A 20,003-nucleotide genomic window follows, 5' to 3' on the forward strand; every position below is an offset into this window, starting at 1 on the left:
TACATCATCCCAGAGCATCCAAGAATCTGCTGTTTAAATGTCTTAAGAGGGTAAGCAAGCGAACTGCCTGCTTACCCTAGCACAACAAAGAGCCAAATGAGATTAAGAGTCCTATGATCATGGTTTACTTTTGTTATTACTTTAAAAATATGGCAAGTCCTGTGCTAGTTCCAGTGTGGATGTGTGTAATCTTTCCCCAATGCTGTACCTGTCTGATTTTTCCCTTACAGAACTAGCACCAGAACCAGGATGCAAAATTTAGTTTGGGAAAATAGTACAGGAGGAAGGATTTAAAGCCCCCTCCCCCAGCACCACTTTGGCAATCAAATTAGCAGTTCCATTTGGTTGCTTTAAGGTTTTTTTTTAATTCAGATCTCACAGATCTACTGCATTTTTGCCTAGTTTGAGCCCCAAGCAGAACATCATCATTGTAATAACGTTACTCCACTTTCCACTCCCTACAGACTATCTATACTAGATCATGTCTTCATATTCCTTATGAATCCATAATATGCAGGACCCATGCTTGCATCTGAGGAAGTGAGCTCTGACTTATAGAAACTCATGCTGGAATAAACATTGTTAGTCTTTAAGGTGCGACCAGCCATATGTTTTATTTTGAATCCATGGTAACAATTCCTGATGGAAACTAGAATTCCCATTGGAATAAAATTTTTCTTACAGCTTAAATGAAGAGTTTTTTAAAAGAGGATCTAGATTCTGTCAGTGCTGGCAAAAAAAGAAAAAAAATGCCAGCATCTATTTAAAAAAATATCCCAGCAGCTATGTCTGAGATTATCATTTTGTGACTGGAAGGAATTATCTAAATTAAAGCAATTATATGCAAGGATCCAGAGAGGCAATCCAGAAGAAAAATATAGCCTTGGGGCCCTGCTGCTGCTTCTCCGTAAATGCTGTCAATATAGTATGTTGAAATACATGGCATGTTAACATTATTTATTACATTACTGTTTTATGTTGTATTTAATAGTGCTAAATTAATCATTCTCCAGATAGGCAAATAGGTGAAGGGTCACATGGGTGAAATCTTGTTTGTCTAATAAGCTTAGGCAATATAAACTGGTATGTGAGGTTGGAATCAGCCTTGTGAGGCTGTGGGATAGTTTGCTTCCATTTCCTGCTCTCTCTGGACCCTTGAACACACACCATTTGCACTAAGTATATTCTTAATAATGTTTATGAGATTATTATTGTTTCTGTGTTTGATAGAATTCAGTTCAGCCATTGTTTTTTTTTTAAAAAAACTCATTGGGAAAGACATTCACTAGAGCTGGAGGCTCTCCAGCTACTTCTATAAAGGTTAATAGTAAAACTATAATACTGCTTCTGGCACTTGGGGACAAAGGTCTTTCTAGTGTCTACCAGAAACATATAAATGTTTCAATCTGGCTGGATGAAGCATTATTACCCTAGTACCCAAGTGTTATTTATAGGAAGAGCTTAACAGTAAATTTCCCTCCTTCATATCTTTCCCTCTGGCTCTAAACTTTCAGTACTCTGGCTGTCACAGAGCATCTTTATCATTATTTCAACTTCTGTTTTTTTAAACAGCCGGAACCATTTCTGAGACCCCTCCTTTCAAAACAAACAAACAACAACCCATCTGTTTCCCCAAAAGCATGTAGCACAGTTGGAAGGGGGACAGGGTGCAAAAGTTGCCCATTTCAGTTCATATAATTTCAGAAAATCTTGGCACTCGGAGATAACTGAGTGTGCAACCACATTGTCAGGCTCTGCCAGTTAGATCCCCAGTTACTTCACTGCAAACACTTCAAGAGTCCAGTTAAACTTTCTTTGTTAGAGATCCATCACTCAGACAATAGCATTGGCAGAAGTGATGTAAAGGGGAAAAGCAATATTAGTTATAGGGCAAGGTTCCCACCCTGGGATAAGGACCATTAGAATTTATGCGTGCAGGGCCTAGAAGGTTGGATGGGGTAGGGGAGGGGAAGACAAGGATGAGCTCATTTCATGTCTCAGGGAGATATGGCTCTGACAGGCACTTCAAAGACACTTTCCCATGCCAGTTGATTAAGTGAAAGTAACCACCTGCAAGATAAGTGGTTGTGTTGCAGACCCTGCCCTCCCCCCAGCCTCATTGCCCTTCCCTTATGCCCAATGGGAGACTTCTGGGAGAGCCTGAAGTTGTTATTTTTCAACCAAACTTCACCAAAATTTCAGTCAGGGGGCTTCTGCCTGTCCTTCAAAGAACTCCCAAGTTTCAAACAAATTGGGCCAAGCATTTGAATTCTATGGGCTCCTGAATAAGCCAAGGCTTTTCTACTTCCACAAGAAAACTCTCCAGCTCACAGGAAGGTGTAGAGAGTGGGAGAGGGAAAGAGGGAGAAAGGAGAATGGCATCTCTCTGCAGACTTGGATTGACTGATCCTCCCTTGCAATGATCTGATTGGAAGGGAGAAATTCTCCAGAAAATCAAAGTGAAATGCAAGCTCATGCTTTCTTGCTGGTAAACACCAGAACTCAAAAAAAAAATCCACAGATTTTTTTTCAGAGAAGGATTTCATAAATATCAAGCAGCCAGGACTAGATTTTCCATTCTGGTACAAGTAAGACCAACAAATAGTTATTTTCATGATTTTAACCGCTTGTGATTTTCATCATGCACACCTTTTTTGTCAAAGAAGCATGAAGTAAAATCTGGACCCAACTCTTCACTCTTCCCTGGCAAGCTTTGATAAGGTAAGATGGGCAAAGGTCAAACTGAGAGGTGGCAAGGCATAACTCTTTAAACAGCTTGTCCACTTCCATAAATTGCAGTGCAAATGGGTAGGAAACCTTTGTTAATGTCATGAGAGATTTGAATTTGCACTCCTCTATTAATAGCATACAGATATTACTCAAGAAGTCCTTTTTCATTATGATATCCTCTCCAAGATAGATAGTGCTTAATGAAAATGTATTTCAAGTCTTTATGCTGCCTAAGTCTCAACAGAGAGTAACAAATTTTAATCATTTAGGGATGTCATTTAAATATTATCTATTCTCTATGAATATTTGATGTTCATGCAATATTCCATAGAAAAGTAAAAATAACACTTACATTTATTAAAGGATTCAACACTAGAAATATCATTCAAAAGATTATTTCATTTCTGGTGCTGTTTACATTGATTGTAGCTCATGCTGGTCTAAATAAATTGCTTTAAAGTATAGAGCTATATGCAAAGGGATCAACTGAGCCATGTTTGTTCCTTCCTCCTTGTAATTTGTGTTGGGCAGAAAGACATTACTAAGGATAGGAAGTCATTTTCCTTGAGTGTTACTGAGTGTAGTAAGGGGAACATGCCTATCAACACAAGGGTTAATGGGAACATAGCCCAAAGTCACACTTGAGTATCCTTAGTTTGAACAAGAAAAATTTCCTTCTGCAATCTTTCACTCCTAAATTAAAGGAACACCTAACTTAGATTTTACACTTAGTTCAAGAAAATGCAAGTAGTATGGGCAAGGACAAACAACACACCAACAATGAGACAAGGGGCAAAGTGACAAAGCTCATGCAAATTTAATATATTGTCGAAGGCTTTCATGGCCGGAGAACATTAGCTGTTGTAGATTTTCTGGGCTGTATGGCCGTGGTCTTGGCATTGTAGTTCCTGACATTTTGCCAGCAGCTGTAACTGGTATCTTCAGAGGTGTAGCACCGAAAGACAGAGATCTCGCAGAGTCAATGTGTGGAGAAGATGTTAGCAGGTAATTTATATCTACTCAGGAAGGTGGGTTTGGGCTGAGTCAGGGGAACAAAATAGAGGGGTTAAGTAACAACCTAAAATATATGTATTAGAAAATATTTATTATAAATGTGCACAAATGTAGATTAAAAACAAGTTTAAAACATAAAGCCTGAATGGCAGGCTACATGTATATGCTAAAACTTGCTAAAACATCTCAAGGTACAAGTGATGGTGCAGTGCAATGACCAACACAAATAGACCAAGGTACAGTAAAAAAAAAAAATGACCAGATGCGTTTCAGCCCTAAGGCCTTCCTCAGTGGTCAATTGTAAACAATTTATAATCAAACACACCCACACATATAGAAACCAATCATGAAATGCTCCCGGTGTTTTATCTAGAGCTCTAGTATTGTGTGATAAAATACAATTATTGCAGTAGACCCAGGACTGCATTCACACAATGCTCTTCATTTATTGTTGTACTCTGGGGCTTGGTTTCCAATGTATAAGGGTGTGTTACATCAATCTGCAGTAAAGATAGAATGGCGAGGAGTGCCATTGTTTGGCTTGGTCCTTTGACCCCAGCAGAGTGTTTTTGGTTGCTTAGAGGTGTTCCATTCTCTCTTTTTCACCATTCGAAAAATTGATTGTATCTAACTCACCCCTTTCATATTGATTCAGGACCTGAGATCTCTCAGATGCAAATAAGTTAAAGCAAGTGATATGTATGAACCTGTTTTGTATGGTTCATGCAGGTGAAGGAAGGCAAACCCTACTACTCTGCTAACTTGCCTCACCCCACTCCCATTGTTTGATTGCCAATGTCTAGGATGGGCCTGGAGATCTCAACAGATGGCCAGATTGCAAAGGTCAGTTTGTTTGGAGAAAATTGCCGCTTTGAAGTAGGGGTGTGCAAAGGCACACTGTTTCGGGATTCTCATTTTGGGTATACCCGAAACGAGAATCTGTTTCGGCAACAGCTAAATCTGAAATGGCAAGCCATTTCGGGTTTAGTGGTTCGGGTATCGTTTCGGGTTGTTTCGGGTTGTTTCGGGTTTCTTTTCGATGGGAAAATGCCTCCGTCTTCCCGGACGCCTGGGGGGGCATTTTCCCACCGAATCAAGCCATAATTGGTGGGGACCTTCCTCTAACTCCCCTCTAAGAAGCCCCCACGTTTCAGACCTATTGGACTTTGGGGGGCCATGTTATGGCCCCCCAAACCAGGTCCCCCTATCCTCGCCTAAAAAGGGAAACGTGAACGTATTTTTAGCTTGCTGCTGCTAATCTTCTTCATTATTTCCTATGGGGAAAAATGAAGAGGCAGGCTTGTCTTGCCAGGGGTGGCATTTTGCATGCAAAATGCCCCCCAACCCTCAAGGGCCCTTCTCCCACCTTTCCTCCCACCCCCACCGAGGCTAAGCCTGCTCCCACTTGGGGGGGCCATTTCATGGCCTCCCCAAGTAGGTGCTCTTTTCTCCACCAATTCCACCTGGGGGAGGCTTGTCTTGCCAGGGGTGGCATTTTGCATGCAAAATGCCCCCCAACCCTCTGGGGCCCTTCTCCCACCTCTACTCCCACTCCCCACCAAGGCTCAACCTGCTGCCACTTGGGGGGGCATTTCATGGCCTCCCCAAGTAGGTGCTCTCAGCCCCCAAAGTCCACCCCCCACAGCCCCACACAAACCCAATTCCCCCCAGCTGCCACACACAGACTCAAATCCCAATTCCCCACATTAGCCCCTCCCAGACCCAAATCCACCCCCAGCAGCCCCACACCCATAACCCCAGGAACAGGCTGGCAAAGGCCAGCCCTCCCCCTTTGTTCCCTATGCTGAGAACTTCTAAACTCTCTTTCCCAGGGCAATTCCGCACAGCCCAGGGGTGCCACAATGGTGGGCAAACTTCTGAGAGCCAACTTGTCCCTGGGAAAGAGCACCTGACCTGACACACAGACAACCACCCCCTGACACCCCCACCACCTACAGAGAAGCCTGGCCAGCCTGCCATACTGTTTCCTATGATGGGGACCAACTGCACATCAAAGAATAAAACACGAACAACACAAAATATTTTTTTAAAAAAATTATTTCCTCACTTTCAAGGTACAAGTAGGCAAAGCATTATGACACATTACACCAGCAGTCCCCCACACAGAAAAATAACATGACTCACTTAAAATCAGAGAATCACAAAAACACAATTCCTGTCAAAAACACTTTATTTCTTGAACAGCTTTAGGTTACACAGCAGGGGGGCACACCAAAGGGTATGCCAGAAGTATCTTACACAAAAATAACACAACTCACTTCACATTAAAGAATCACCTGAAAACACAATTGCTTTCAAAAACACTTTATTTCTTTAACTGTTTTAGGTTACACAGTAGGAGGGCACAACAGGGCATGAAAGCAGCGTACTACACAAAATAATACAGCCCACTTCACCGTTTTTGACAGCAATTGTGTTTGAGTGATTCTCTGATGTGAAGTGAGTTGTGTTATTTTTGTGTAGTAGACTGCTTTTATGCCCTGTTGTGCCTTCCTACTGTGTAACCTAAAGCAGTTAAAGAAATAAAGTGCTTTTGACAGCAATTTTTTGGGGTGATTCTTTAATGTGAAGTGAGTTGTGTTATTTTTGTGTAAGATACTGCTGCCATGCCCTTTGGTGTGCCCCCCTGCTGTGTAACCTAAAGCTGTTCAAGAAATAGTGTTTTTGACAGGAATTGTGTTTTTGTGATTCTCTGATGTTAAGTGAGTTGTGTTATTTTTGTGAGGTGGAATGCTGGAATGCCCTTTGGTGTGCCCCCTGCTGTGTAACGTAAAGCTGTTCAAGAAATAAAGTGTTTTTGACAGGAATTGTGTTTTTGTGATTCTCTGATCTTAAGTGAGTCATGTTTTTTTTCTGTGTGGGGTACTGCTGGTGTAATGTGTCATAATGCTTTGCCTACTTGTACTTTGAAAGTGAGAAATGTTTTTTAAAAAACTTTGTGTTGTTCGTGTTTTATTCTTTGTTGTCCAGTTGGTTCCCATCATAGAGAAAAATGGGGCTGGCTGGCCAGCCATTTCTGTAGGTGGTGGGGGAATTTGAGGGAGGGTGTCTGTGGTTCAGGTGCTCTTTCACAGGGACAAGCTGGCACTCAGAAGTGTGTCCACCATTGTGGCATCCCTGGGCTGTGCACATTTGCTCTGGAAAACAGAGTGTTATAGTTCACAGCATAGGAAACAAAGGGAGAAGGCTGGCCAGCCTGTTCCTGGGATTGTGTGGGGCTGCTGGTGCTGGATTTGGGCCTGTGAGGAGCTACTGTGGGGATTTGGATCTGTGTGTGGCAGCTGGGGGAGAATTGGGTATGTGTGGGGCTGTAGGGGGTGGACTTTGGGGGCTGAGAGCACCTACTTTGAGAGGCCATGAAATGCCCCCCCAGTGGGAGCAGGCTGAGCTTTGGGGCTGAGCCTTGGTGGGGGGTGGGAGGAAAGGTAGGAGAAGGGCCCCTGAGGGTTGGAGGCATTTTGCATGCAAAATTCCACCCCTGGCAAGACAAGCCTCTGTTATTTCCCAGCTGCAAATAGTGGAGAAAGGGGAGGAAGAGCACCTACTTTGGGAGGCCCCCCAAGTGGGAGCAGGCTGAGCCTTGGTGGGGGGTGGGAGGAAAGGTAGGAGAAGGGCCCCTGAGGGTTGGGGGCATTTTGCATGCAAAATGCCACCCCTAGCAAGACAAGCCTCTGTTATTTCCCAGCTAGAAATAGTGCAGAAAGGGGGGGGGGGAGAGCAACTATTTTGGGAGGCCATGAAATGCCCCCCTCAAGTGGGAGCAGGCTGAGCTTTGGTGGGGGGTGGGAGGAAAGGTGGGAGAAGGGCCCTTGAGGGTTGGGGGGCATTTTGCATGCAAAATGCCACCCCTAGAAAGACAAGCCTGCCTCTTCATTTTTCCCCCATAGGAAACATGGAGATCAGCAGCAGCATCCACAACGTAAGAGATCAGCAGCAGCAAGCAAAAACCTTTCCCTTTTAGGCGAGGATAGGGGCCATAACATGCCCAAAGTCCAATAGGTCTGAAACTTGGGGGGTTGTTAGAGAGGAGTCATAATGCTTTGCCTACTTGTACCTTGAAAGTGAGGAAATAATTTTTTAAAAAAAATATTTTGTGTTGTTCGTGTTTTATTCTTTGATGTGCAGTTGGTTCCCATCATAGGAAACAGTACGGCAGGCTGGCCAGGCTTCTCTGTAGGTGGTGGGGGTGTCAGGGGGTGGTTGTCTGTGTGTCAGGTCAGGTGCTCTTTCCCAGGGACAAGTTGGCTCTCAGAAGTTTGCCCACCATTGTGGCACCCCTGGGCTGTGCGGAATTGCCCTGGGAAAGAGAGTTTAGAAGTTCTCAGCATAGGGAACAAAGGGGGAGGGCTGGCCTTTGCCAGCCTGTTCCTGGGGTTATGGGTGTGGGGCTGCTGGGGGTGGATTTGGGTCTGGGAGGGGCTAATGTGGGGAATTGGGATTTGAGTCTGTGTGTGGCAGCTGGGGGGAATTGGGTTTGTGTGGGGCTGTGGGGGGTGGACTTTGGGGGCTGAGAGCACCTACTTGGGGAGGCCATGAAATGCCCCCCCAAGTGGCAGCAGGTTGAGCCTTGGTGGGGAGTGGGAGTAGAGGTGGGAGAAGGGCCCCAGAGGGTTGGGGGGCATTTTGCATGCAAAATGCCACCCCTGGCAAGACAAGCCTCCCCCAGGTGGAATTGGTGGAGAAAAGAGCACCTACTTGGGGAGGCCATGAAATGGCCCCCCCAAGTGGGAGCAGGCTTAGCCTCGGTGGGGGTGGGAGGAAAGGTGGGAGAAGGGCCCTTGAGGGTTGGGGGGCATTTTGCATGCAAAGTGCCACCCCTGGCAAGACAAGCCTGCCTCTTCATTTTTCCCCATAGGAAATAATGAAGAAGATTAGCAGCAGCAAGCTAAAAATACGTTCACGTTTCCCTTTTTAGGCGAGGATAGGGGGACCTGGTTTGGGGGGCCATAACATGGCCCCCCAAAGTCCAATAGGTCTGAAACGTGGGGGCTTCTTAGAGGAGAGTTAGAGGAAGGTCCCCACCAATTATGGCTTGATTCGGTGGGAAAATGCCCCCCCAGGCATCCGGGAAGACGGAGGCATTTTCCCATCGAAAAGAAACCCGAAACACCCGATACGTTTCGGAAATCGCTGTTTCGGATTACCCGAAACGTTTCAGGTTTTCTGAAATGTTTCGGGAAAACCTGAAACAACCTGAAACAGGTTGTTTCGGGGTTTTTTCGGGTATCATATACCCAAATTGCACACCCCTACTTTGAAGTATGGACTCTGTGGTATTATGCCCTGCTGAGGTCCTCCCCCTCCTCAGACTCTGACCTCCCCAGGCTCTACCTCCAAATCTCTAGGAATTACTTGACCAAGAGTTGGAAACACTATGTTTGACATCGCTCCCCCCCATACACACACACAACACATACACTTTTATCCTAGTTTGCAGGTGGAAATTTTAAAATTTAATTACTTTTACAATGAAATCTTTCTTCTCCTGCCTGAAAAAAGGGAGGGATGATTTCTTACATGAGAATTTCTAGAAAGTTTTATCTAGCTGACTGGATGACAACAAGAGTTACAGGCAGAAATAAGTTTCCCATTAAAACCAATGGAAATGTCAACCAAACACAATAATAATTTCAGGTATGTGTCATGACAATATTTAATTACATTATTTCTCAACGCTTAGTTCTAGCAGGGTTTGATGTAATTCGAAAATGTTTCTTCCCCTCTTAATCCAGCCTGGTTAAGAGTTCTGGTGAATATAAAAGTTTGCACATTGTTTTGTGATGTACTCTTGATTATATTTTGAGTGGTCCTATATGATTTTTGTTTTTTGAACTGGGGTATAGCAACGTGGTTATGTACAGAGTGTAAAAATGTTAACAGTGACTTCAGTTTTCTGTTTGATGGAAAGTTCCATTATTCTCAGCAGAATTTACAGTTTCCTCTTTTACAAAGCTATATGGGGGATTGCAGCCTGATGTCCCTTAAAGTGCAACCCTCACTTCCGCCGACGCAGCCAGCCACCTGCAGATTCTCAGCTGCCCTCATTCACTCCCTAAGGACTTTCAGGAGCAAGCCATGCTGGCATTGCAAGCCTGGCTAGGCATGGCAAGGCATGGGCAGGAGAGAACATCCTGGCAACCCCAGCAGCATCCACCAATCATAGAGTGGCTGTAGGTGACAGGCCCCCACCCTGAGGGGCAGGGAAAGGCACAGCCAATCCACTGGCTGTGATTGCTCTCACTCTCTTCTGTTAATGATACCTCTCTCTCCTCCACAGAGTGAGTGCTCAGGGCACAAAGACCACCACGATCACAATCACTGTGCCTGGTATTGCACTGTTAGCTACTCACTACTGTGTGAAAACAAAACAGAACACCATTTTGATTCAGGTTTGAAAATGGCAGTCCGGATTTGGTGGATCACTTGTTTTGAACAGAAGGAAGAATCCTATTAAATTAACATCAAAACAATATTCCCAACTGATTGAAAAGGTAATCATGCCCTTTCTCCAATTACAAATTGGAGAAATTAACCAGATAATTTTGAAGAGTCTCTCTCCCTCTCTCCCTCTCCCCCACCCACCCAAGAGTTAGCAAAATTGGGGAAGGAGAAGAGAGAGAGGGCACATGCCCAGGCCCCTAGCTGGCACACTGTGCACCAGCTCTTTAAATTTTATTGGTTCAATGTGTCAATGGTCAGTGACCCTGCTCTTTGAAGTTCCATAGAAAATAATGACCCTTTAAAGTTTAAAGGGACAATGTAGTACAGATAGTTGAGATGCACTGGGTCCTCTCTAGCAGTTCCTGCTGCCTCCCCAACACAATTCCTGATTCCAATATTTATCAGGTGTGAATTATCAGAATCATGAATACTGGGTTGTCTATCGCAGTATTGTGTATTGTTGGTCTTCTGCTGGCAATATGATTTTATCTGATCAGAAATATTCTGTTGCACACCCTTAAACCAACCACTTCTTTCTCACTTAGTTTTTTCCTCTCCCATACAATATTAAGAGTCAGTTTTGTGCAGCATCTAGACTATTTTATTTATTTATTTTATTTATTTCAAATTTGTATTCCACCCTCCCCACAAGCAGGCTCAGGGCGGATAACAACATATTAAAATACAATTAAAATACAGTTAAAAATTAATATTCATTAAAAACAACACATTTAAAACAAGATGGTGGACAGCCTTCGCAGGGACGGTTTTATACACCCCTTTTTCCCAGGCCGGCGGAGGCCCAGCCTCAGCCATATGCCTGGCAGAACAACTCTGTCTTGTAGGCCCATCGAAAAGATAGTAAGTCCTGCCGGACCCTGATTTCAGCAGACAGAGCCTTCCCTCTGACTATGAGACTAACAGACTATGAGGCTAGGATTGGTAAAACCTAAGTTCAAATGCCATTTTGCCATGAAAATCAGAGCCTGACTTTCAGCTAGAATTCTCTTTCAGCTCTAACCTTCCTTAAAGGACTGTTGTGATGATAAAATGTACACTGTCCTATGTTCCCTGGAGGACATGTAGGATAAAGCCACAGAGAGATAATATGGGGAGAGTAACAATGTGTTGAATGGCTATTGTAAATATTACTGAGATAATGTAAGAGGAATGCTTTCAGCAGTATATGAATCATTATTAAAATTACTCCTTTTTCTTATATTCTGGGACACATTAAACATACATGTCTCAATATAGTACAGACCAGGCATCCTTGAAAGTGTGTTAAAACAGACATCTACCCAGGGCTGCTGCTAAAATCCTCTTGTCCTTGTCAATATGTCATTTCTATGTGAATAGTAACATTTGAACTCTTCTCATATTTGCTTTGTTTGAATTTTGTGCAGGCTTGCATGTCAATGTCAGCTTCCATCCTAGAATTATGGGGGGCATGTGAGCATACTCATTCTGCATTGGGAGGTGTGAAGGGATATGTAGGTTCAGGTGTTACTTTCTGTAAATAATTTGCCAGCATGGGCAAGTTCTGTTTCAAGGAAAACCTGAATGATTCTGAGAGGCCAGTATCAGGAATGGTCTCCTCAGGTGGATTTGAGGCCTTATGTTATGGTTTACAATCAACAATGAAATGTCTTTAATAAAATCTTGATTTCCAACTACCTTAAGAAAAACTTGTGAATCTCTTCCTATAAAAGATGAAGAATGGATCCATTTTCAATGCATAAAATTGTACTCCCCCCACCCCATGCTATTTGGAAAAAACACAGAGATGCACTTTTGATTGCTTTAGTTATGCTGGACCATGGGCTGATCTTCTTTCCTTGGAAGAGGTGTTTTTGTAAAAACATTTGCTTGCCTCAAGTATATCATCAGATGACTCCAGTCTTCCTTATGGGTGTCTGGTGAGTAGGGGTGTGCAGCCTAAAAATATTTGGGTTTCCAGCTTCGGGTTTACCCCAAGCGGGAAATTTTTTTTGGAAATAGCATCATTCTTTTTTTTTTTCCTCAAAATCCCTTAGTTGATCTTCTGATGTTATCTTGTAAGCTTGATCTTTGTAACTAAACCAGATACCTTCCGGAAATAGCCATTTATACTTTATTCCACGTTCCCTCAGAAGAGCTGCAAACCTTTTATACTTAAATCTTCTTTTCCAAACTAGGAATGGAACGTCCTTCAGTATCTTAACCTTATTACCCAGAAAGTCCAGATCCGCATTGTATGAGTTATATAGGGTAGTGTCTCGGATCCTCTTAGATGAAAAATCGATAATGATCTTGCGAGGCAGCTGACGCTTCGTTGCATATTTTGAAGAAGCCCGATGGACTTCCAAAATGGCGCTTTTTACCTCTTCTTTAGTTGCCCTTGTGGGTGTCGCCAATAGTTCCGAGGCCAAATCCCTTAAATCCTCATTTTCCTCCTCTTTCACGTTCTGGAGGCGCAAAATTGTCTGTGTTCGTTCCACTTGTAGCCCGATCGGCTGGTTCTCCACCAGCTTTAACTCTTTGTTCGTTGCCCTCACGAGTGACGCATTTTCCCGAGCAGACTTCTCTGCCCCCCCCACTACTTCCTTAATGGTTTTCACTTCGCTCTCAATTAAGTCCACCCTTTGATCTGTTTCATTCAGCTTGTCAACAAAGGGCTTTATGGCTTCGATAACCGACCTCTTCACCAAGTCCTCGAGCGACTCTCCTTTCCCCTGCAGGGCAGCCGAGATTGACTTGCCCAAAGTGGGACTCTGCTTTTTCGCTGCCATTTTAGGGGGGGGGGGCACCGCCGACCAAGTTCTGAAACTCAGCGAGGGGGAAGAAACCCGAGCCTTCTTAGCTTCAGATCCCACCACTCCTTCGCGTGCGCTTGTAATAACAGAAGGGATTCGCTTACTTACAGGCTTCTGCCTAGTTCTGCTCTTTGCCGTTTTCCATGGCCCGGCAGCACTCGAGGTGCTGCACACGTCTGCCAGCCTCCATAGGAACAAACGGGCAATTTACCCCCTGCATCGATTTCAGGGGGCTCTTCCCGCTGCGTTCCGGACCCTGCCTCCCTCACTGGGAGTCCTGGGGGCTAATCTTCGCAGATCAGCCGCCCGGTCAGGCTGCTCGGGCGCTTCCTCCCGGACCTGCGGAGAGGAGCATCCGACATGGCTGAGAAAACAAAACCGAATCGGAAATAGCATCATTCTGAAGTGGCAAGCCACTTTGGAATTATGCTATTTTACTCGCTTCAGTATGCTCCGTAAATATTCAGAGCATACAGAAGTGAGGGCGGCAATTCCCTCACCCCCACCTCCCACCTCCACTGGGGAACCCCCTCCCGGGGCAACCCCCCACCCCCCACCCACTTACCTGGTTGGAGGGAGAGCGGGAGAGACATCAGCTGGGTGGTGGGCTTACCACTGCTGCTGCAGCAGCAGCAGCCTGGAGCCCTCTGCCACCGCACTCCTCCTGAGTAGCTCCTCATCCCTGTTACTAGCAGGTGAACAGAGGTGGCGGGGAGAGCGCCCGGAGAGAGGGAGGCAGTTGCAGACTGAAGCCTGCAATCCCCGCCACATCCATTCGCCCGCAGGTGTCAGGGATGTCCCTGACATCTGCGGGCAAATGGAGGCAGTGAGGAGAGCACCCAGAGAGTGGAGTGGTGGTTGCAGGCTTCAGCCTGCGATCCCTGCTGCCTCCATTCGCCCGCAGGTGTCAGGGGCGTCCCTGACACCTGTGGGCGAATGGAGGTGGCAAGGAGAGCATCCGGAGAGTGGGGGGTGGGGGGTTGCAGGCTGAAGCCTGCGATCCCCACCGCCTCCATTCGCCCGCAGGTGTCAGGGACATCCCTGACACCTGTGGGCGAATGGAGGCGGCAGGGAGAGGGGGGGGGTTGAAGGCTTAAGCCTGTGATCCCTGCCCCTCCATTCACCTGGCAGTGCTTGGGGAGGAGGCATCAGCAGGCTCTGGGCAGATTACAATCAGTATAGTAATTTAAAATACATATAACTTTAAAACCAATAACACCACATAAATATTTAAAACACACAGCAGCAGACTTCAATAACCACCACCCAACCATCTCCAAAGTATTTAACAGGCTGGGTGGGTAGCGGGGGTATGTTTTCCTGTAGTTGGCCAGTGGGGAGGCCCAACCAGCCTGGCGGTTGGATAACAAATCAGGCCGGGCCCTAGTCTCTTTAGACAGACTGTTCCACCAGGTTGGAGACCTGGGTTTGTCAGGGTTTGATCCTATCTATGTCTGATAAACTTGATCACCTTCCTGTGACAATGGAATCTCCATCCTGTCATAGTTTTAGGTAGAATTTGACCATTGAAATGTAGTGGTTAGAGTGTCCGACTAGGATTGGAAAGACATGTATTCCAATCCCCATTCCTTTATGAACCTCACTGGTTAGGAGGGGAGAACCATATACTTCATTGGAGGAAGGTGGGAAAATGAAATACAAAAAAAATCACAAATAGTAATCTTACAGTAATAAAATATTTTGCTAGATAATAAAGAAAAAGTTTTTCACAGTTTTTTTTATACATGATTCTCCCTGTCTCCATTTTATCCTCTCAACAGTTCTATCAGATATAGGCTGAGTGAGCTTGGGTGTGTGTCACTGGCCCAAGGTCACCTAGCAAGCTTCATGCTGACTAGGGATTTGAATCTAGGCATACTTATCCTAGTCCAGTTCTCTAATTACTCTACTGCTCCAGTACTCCAACTATATAAAAAAATTATTGCTGAGTTTTCTTGTTGTAGCTTTTTCATTTTAATAAATCAAAGAACTGTTCTACGACAGATCCAACACCATCTGCCAGGGTTGAATTTATTCTAAATTAAATGAAGAATATTCTATCTGCCAATAATTGCTAACCCTGAAGTTAAATGTATTACCTCAGGGCCATCTCCAAATGACTTTGAGTGTTAGTAAGATGGGAGTTCAGGTCACAGTTGTTACAATAATAGAATTTGATAACATTAACACACAGCCAATAACATACTGTCACTGCAAGTCCGTTAAGGGCAATAATTGATAGAAGATCGCTGGTGCCTCAAAGCAAAATATAAATATTTCAGGAAGTTCTTTAACTGACTTGTAATAGGAGCCCTCTAGATTTAAAAGTGAGCTGTGGAATAATGTGAAAAATATATCTTTCCCAACAAGGATAAACATTCTTGAGGATATATATCTTCAAGGAATCTTTGTTTAGAGGTAATTTTAAAAAATGAGAAAGGGACTAAAATAAATGGAATAAAAATGAATTCAGAAGCTAGAAGAAAGTTTATTGTGCTTCAAAAGAAGTATTTTAAGAAATTGAATGATAAAATAAGTTTTAAAAGCATACATGTAGGCCTAAGATCAGGGATGACACCAAGATGTAGCAAGGACTAATACCCCTCTCCACGTTTCCCACTACTCTAGCTTTCATTCTCAGTATATTCCTGGTTTTGACCCAATAATTGGGATGCCTCTTGTTCTGGTTGGAGTTGCATTCCCCCTAAATGAGCAGATTCATAGCTGGGAGTGCTGCTGGACTCAGGCCACTTGTTGGATAAACCAGTGGCAGCAGTGGCTAGGGGTAACTTTCACAAGCTCTGGCTTGTGAGCCAGAAGTTGCCTTTCCTGGGCAGAAAAGTTCTTGCCACTGTGGTGCATGCCCTAATAAATTTCTAGTTTAGATATTTCAATGAATTCCGTGTGGAGCTGCCCTTAAAGAATGTTAGGAAGCTACAGTTGATACAGAATGCTGAGGCCTGAATGCTGGCTGGGGTGGGCTGTAGGGACCATATCATTCAAGTCTCCTTCCATCTACACTGGCTCCTTATTTGCTTCTGGGATCAATCCATGATGCTTTGAAGCCCTATATGGCTTGTGGCCATCATAATTTAAGGACTGCCTGCTCCAAATGAACCTACCCAACCACTCCACTTGTTTTCAGAGGCCCTGTGTTAGGTGCCCCTGCCATCTGTGATCAGACAGGTGGCAACCTGAGAAATGGTCTCCATGGGTGTGATGCCAAAACTCTGCCTCTGCAGTGATATTTCTCTGTCCCCCTCTATCATTGTCTTCTGCCAATGGGTGAAGATTTTTTTAGTTTTGCTTAATGTTACCTCACTAACTTTAATTGGCTCTCTTTGCTCTTTTTATATTCACTACCTTGGGAACCCTATGTTGGGTGAAAGGTAGCATACAAATGTTTTAAATAAATAAATAATCTAAGTCATGTAGCATGAATCTGAATTTTAGAAAATTCGCTGGTGGTTAAAGATGCTTCATATACTCTCTTCCATCCTCCACACTAGCTGCATCTGGAAGTCATTCTTTTCCCAGCCAGTACAAGCCAAACCTCTAATGAGCCAGTGTTTCAGGCATCACTAGCAGGGCTGCAACATGTCTAGGTCTGTACAGACACAGCACTTTGCAGGGGAAGAAGTGATGTCATAGCTGAGGAAGATCAAGCCCCCAGCCTGAAGTTGGTGGTGATTTAGCCCCACTGATCATCCCTGCATCATTTTACCTAGCAAGAGTCACCCCAAGACTAGCTGAGGGGAGACTGGCACCACCTAGAATCATCATGAAAAAAGAGTGCTGCTGAGCTTGATAAAGGACAGATGTAAGTATACTATATCTCATTTTCTAGGCCCAACAGCAGGCTTTTAGCTATGGAAAAGCATCTTTGGCCAGTTCCCCAAAGAAATATTTATTTATTTATTTATTTATTTATTTATTCAATTTATATACCGCCCATCCCAGGGGCTCTGGGCGGTGAACAGTTAAAATTGATAAAAACAAAAACTAAAATCAATATACAAATAATAAAACAAATTAACAAGGTGCAGTGGTGGGGAGAACCTTCCCCACCCCAAAGGTGGCAGGCCGACATGGCACCGCCCCCTTCAATCACCAAACGCCTGGCGGAACAGCTCTGTCTTACAGGCCCGGCGGAACGATAATATGTCCCGCTGGGCCCGGGTTTCCATTGACAGAGCGTTCCACCAGGCTGGGGCCAGGACTGAAAAAGCCCTGGCCCTGGTTGAAGCGAGGCGGGCTTCCTTAGGGCCGGGGACCACAAGTAAATATTTATTCGCTGATCGGAGCGATCTCCGGGGAACGTACAGGGAGAGGCGGTCCCGAAGATATGCCGGTCCCAACCCACTCAGGGCTTTAAAGGTAAGAACCAACACTTTGAACCTGATTTGGAATTCAACTGGAAGCCAGTGCAGCTGGCGCAGGACAGGTGTGATGTGTGACTGGTAAGGTATACCAGTCAGGACCCGTGCCGCCGCATTCTGGACCAGTTGTAGTTTCCGGATCAGGCCCAGGGGTAGCCCAGCATAGAGTGAGTTACAGTAATCTAGCCTGGAGGTGACCGTTGCATGGATCACTGTAGCCAGGTCCTGGGGCGTCAGGTAGGGGGCAAGTTGCCTGATCTGACGAAGATGGAAAAATGCAGACTTGGCAACCGCCGTGACCTGGGCCTCCATCGATAGGGAGGCATCCAGGAACACACCCAGACTCTTTACCACTGGCAAAGTTGCCAGTGGTGTCCCATCCAGGGCAGGGAGCTGGATCCCAACATCTGGCAGCCCCCGTCCCAGCTGCAGGACCTCCGTCTTCACTGGGTTCAATTTCAGTCTGCTCTGTTTCAACCATGCCGTCACAGCCTCCAAAGCTCTGGCCAGATTGTCTGGGGCCGTGTCTGGCCGGCCGTCCATCAACAGAAAAAGTTGGGTGTCATCCTCGTATTGATGACAACCCAGCCCAAACCTCCGCACCAACTGGGCGAGGGGGCGCATATAGATGTTAAATAACATTGGGGAGAGTATCGCCCCTTGGGGAACCCCGCACACCAAAGGGTGACGGGCCGATAGATCTCCCCCGAGCGCCACCCTCTGTCCCCGACCCTGGAGAAAGGAGACCAGCCACTGTAAGACTGTCCCCCTAATCCCCACGTCGGCAAGGCGGCTGGCCAACAAATCATAGTCAATCGTGTCAAACGCTGCTGTGAGATCAAGTAACACCAGCAGCGCTGACCCGCCTCGATCCAGATGCCTGCGAAGGTCGTCTGTGAGGGCAACCAAGGCTGTCTCCGTCCCATGGCCAGGACGGAAGCCAGACTGGAATGGGTCCAGGACTAGAGCATCATTCAGGAATTCCTGCAGTTGTACCGCCACCGCCCGCTCAATCACCTTGCCCAGGAATGGGAGGTTCGACACTGGGCAGTAACTGGACGGGTCGGTGGGATCCAAAGATGTTTTTTTCAGGAGGGGCCGCACTACCGCCTCCTTTAACACTCCTGGAAAAACCCCAGAGCTCAGGGAGATGTTAACAATGGCCTCCAGATGGTCCCGTAGCCCCTCCGAGCTGGCCTTCACCAGCCAGGATGGGCAGGGGTCCAGAGGACAGGTGGTTGGCCTCATCCCCTGCAGGATCCTGTCAACATCGTCCTGAGAGAGCAGGCTGAAATGGTCTAATACGGACCCAGAAGAGGGCCAAGGGGTCTCCAGTTCCCTTACTGTATCAACAGTGGGTGGCAGGCCACGGCGAAGGGACAAGATTTTACCCGCAAAATAGCTCGCAAAAGCCTCGCAGCCAATAGTTGAATTAAGAATTTGGTGGTCTCCCTGAGAGAGGGAGACCAAGGACCGAACTGTTTGAAATAATTGAGCCGGGCGTGAGCTAGCGGATGCAATGGAAGCAGCAAAGAAATCCCTCTTTGCTGCTTTCACTGCCACCTCATAGGCTTTCATAAACGTCCTATAAGATGTTCTTGCCTCTTCATCGCGCCCCCGCCTCCACACTCGCTCTAGTCGTCTCAGAGACCGCTTCATCTGGCGAAGCTCCTCGGTAAACCAAGGAGCTACCCGTTTGCGGGCTCAGAGAGGACGGCAGGGGGCAATAGCGTCGATGGCTTCGGAAAGACGGCCATGCCAATCATCCACCAGCTCATCTAACGTACTGCCAGGGGGCATCGGATCCCGCAGAGCCGCCTGGAAACCAATTGGATCCATAAGCCTCCGCGGGCGAGCGTAAATCCGCTCACCGCCATATGTCATGCTCTACCTCTGTATTCTCAGCTTTCATTTAAAAACAGAGAGTTGCATGCAGATTTACTGGTTCTCTTGGCAAAAACAGTCTGCTTATTAAGAAGCAGAGGAGTTAGGCGTGTTAGTCTGTAGTAGCAAAATCAAAAAGAGTCCAGTAGCACCTTTAAGACTAACCAACTTTATTGTAGCATAAGCTTTCAAGAATCACAGTTCTCTTCGTCAGATGCATCTGATGAAGAGAACTGTGATTCTCGAAAGCTTATGCTACAATAGAGTTGGTTAGTCTTAAAGGTGCTACTGGACTCTTATTAAGAAGGTAATTTTTTTAACAATATGATTTTGCTATACAATATGTATTTAATGTGTAATAGCACAAACATCAGTCTCCTAATGATGTTCTTTGCTACCTCTTTATTTTCCCAAACTAGTTTTTTCTAGATTTGTCATTGGCTAAACATAGCTCGGGTGAATAAAATAGTCTTACAGCTCTTCCTGAAAGTTTTCAAAGATGGCTCCCACCTCATCTCCTTTGGGAAGCAATCACAGAAAAAGCAAGGACCCTAGTTGATGCCATTCAGGTGAGCAAACAGCCTGAAGGTGGCAGTCTGAAGTATATAGTTAGCATATGGAGACATTCAGAGAGAGACAGCCATGAGACTGGGATTTCAAATTAATATTAGAGGTAGTGTGTATGAAGTTTGACCGGTGTGATCTATATTCCAACCTCCGCTTGACAGACTGAACCCAA

General features: G+C 45.5%; 1 long non-coding RNA gene across 1 annotated transcript in view; it reads left to right on the top strand.

Annotated features, from left to right (window-relative positions):
- The first annotated feature begins 1,102 nt into the window (after positions 1-1,102).
- The window catches only part of LOC129324794 (uncharacterized), a 28,114-nt gene continuing 9,213 nt past the window's right edge, over positions 1,103-20,003 (top strand). The window contains exons 1-2 of the long non-coding RNA XR_008596558.1: positions 1,103-1,179; positions 2,664-2,721. This is a non-coding gene — a long non-coding RNA (uncharacterized LOC129324794). The remainder of the gene's footprint in view (positions 1,180-2,663; positions 2,722-20,003) is intronic.

The sequence above is a fragment of the Eublepharis macularius genome, chromosome 2 (assembly GCF_028583425.1).
Source record: "Eublepharis macularius isolate TG4126 chromosome 2, MPM_Emac_v1.0, whole genome shotgun sequence".
NCBI lineage: Eukaryota > Metazoa > Chordata > Lepidosauria > Squamata > Eublepharidae > Eublepharis > Eublepharis macularius.